Source organism: Dinoponera quadriceps, unplaced genomic scaffold (assembly GCF_001313825.1).
Source record: "Dinoponera quadriceps isolate SergipeBrazil2010 unplaced genomic scaffold, ASM131382v1 scaffold2866, whole genome shotgun sequence".
NCBI classification, from domain to species: Eukaryota; Metazoa; Arthropoda; class Insecta; order Hymenoptera; family Formicidae; genus Dinoponera; species Dinoponera quadriceps.
In genome coordinates this window covers 11,664-14,327 of record NW_014556877.1, presented here as the reverse complement: position 1 = coordinate 14,327, position 2,664 = coordinate 11,664, and positions in this window count along the sequence as shown.

Genomic DNA, 2,664 nt, shown 5'->3' with positions numbered 1-2,664 from the left:
CAAATGGTTGCCTGTTTCTTCGGCATTATCGGTCACGTGGCGACAGTGGCGTTAGAGCACCGTAGGACGGTCAATTCTGAATGGTACACGACTATTTGTTTGCCAGAAGTCATCGGAGAAATTCGAGAATAGCAGAAGAAGAGGCGAATCATTCTTCATCATGACAATGCGAGCTCTCACACATCGGGTCAAACAAAGGAATTTTTGACCGGCCAAAACATCGAATTGATGGGTCATCTGCCGTATAGCCCTGATTTAGCACCCAATGACTTTTTTTCGTTTACGCACATCAAAAATAAATTACGTGGTCAACGATTTTCGACACCCGAAGAAGCGGTAAATGCATTAAAAACGCATGTTTTGCAGTTACCTCAATCGCAGTGGAAAAAGTGCTTCGAAAATTGGTTCAAACGCATGCAAAAGTGTATTGATCATCATGGAGAATATTTTGAAAAACAATAAAACCAATTTCGATCATAAATATTTGTTTTTTCATTATTAGGCCAGAAATATATGTAGCAACCCTCGTATGCTGCACACAACGCACTTGATTAATAGAACGCGACAGCATCCCAAACTCACATTGGTTCTTAATAACTAAAATTCTTCATAAAATATTTAACAGAAATAGTAACAAAATTAGTCTTTAGACTAATTATTACTATTGCATTTGTTCCTGAAACAGTTTCTTTATTACCAAATAATCCTCACCAAGTGATACACACCGAATTTGTTTCAAATCGAGAGGTGTATATATTCCGAAATATATCATATTTTATTCTTATATTTTTCAGTTCAAGATATGAATCTCGTAAAGTATTTATTTTTCAACAACCTTGTCTTAGCATTTTTTTAATTTATAAATGATAGGACAAACAATATATACTGATTTTTGCACATTGATTCATCAAGGAATGTACCAAATGAAATGGAATTTTGGTTAAAATTTCTCTATGTTACTCTTACAACAATGACTTCATTTATAATTCTATGTACAGCGTGTTGCATCAACATACGACTCATTACGATGAGTTTCTTTAACCCCAGGCTTTCTCACGTTTGAACTTAAATATTTCATACATACTATGTTGATGGGCTCCTAACTGATCATAATGTGAATCCGTTGAAGTTATGATAATTTGGAACGCTATAACTTCATTGGAAAGGTGTCTGAGTAACTAAATTGACAAATCCGATATAATCATCTGGACGAGTGCACCTTTGGGCAGGTAACACGTTGTAATGGATCGTATGTTGATGCAACATCCTGTACATAATGTATTCAGATAATATTAGTAGAAAAGGGAATAGTTTACAAGATATTTCATGTTTTTAGCAATTACGAGGACAATTTGGAAACTTCGGGTCTATGTCATGCCATATAAAGGTTAGTATTACGTTTCTATTTTTTATTGCATTGTGGCACTACATTCGTCCTATAAATAGCTATGAAGTATCAAGTTGATTTGCTTAATTGTTAGTTAGAAATAGCTGTTTAAACAAAGTCACCTCAGTACATTATTGAAAATGGTGAAAATTGAACATCGTGCAGTGATCAAATATAGCATTAAAAAAAGTTGAATGTCAACAGAAATTTTTTATGAGTTCAACAGTATATTGGGTAATTCTGCACCTTTATTTACAACAATAAAAACATAGGTTACTAAATTTAAACGTAGTCGTACAGCTTGAAAGATGACTCCCCCAGTGGGCGCCCAAAACGTGTTATTACACGGATATCATCAATAATGTGCATGATATTGTTTTGGAGGATCGCCGATTGAAGGTGTCTGAAATTTCTAAAGCTGTAGGCAACACATTTGAAAGGATATATAACATTCTTTCCAAGAAGTTAGATATGAGAAACCTGTCCGCAAAATGGGTGTCACGTTCGTTGACATCTGATCAAGACCGCATTTGCATACAGATTTCTTAGGAATGTTTAGATTATTTTAAAAAGAATCCTGAATATTTTTTCCGTAGATTTGTAACGACTGATGAAACTTGGATATATCACCATACTCCAGATACAAAACAACAGTCAAAACAATAGATGCATAGTTCCGAGATGAAATACGATCTGCTACTCATCCACCTTATTTGCCTAATTTAACTCCATCTGATTTTTATCTATTCTCTAATCTCAAAAAATTTCTCAGCGGAAAAAGATTTTCCTCAGATGATGAGTTGAAAGCGGCAGTAAACGGTTATTTTTAGGACCTGGAGGAATTGAACTTTCACGATAAGATAGAAGCTTTGGAGCATCCTGGACGAAGTGTATTAAAGTAAAAGGAGATTATATTGAAAAATAAAAATAATTCCAGAAAAAAGTTTTTCATTATGAGACTGCGAAGTTTTCAAATTTTCTTCGTACAATATGATTTCAATCGCATTGACGTAAATTTTTTATACAAATTTTCTATTTTGGGAAATGAAACAATAGATGGAAAAATTAAAAAATCCCTCATTTTTGCGAGCCTTTTAAGCTATATACCAGGTGTAGAAATATAAAACCGGAATTTCCCTATAGATGGTGCTAGCCATCAATTTAGGGACCGTAAGACCGCTTCTGCAGCGCCATCATCTCCCTCTAACAGCTGACGAAGATTTTCAACACACAACAACCCAAGTTCCATACACCGGTATATTTTTCTATAACTTTAA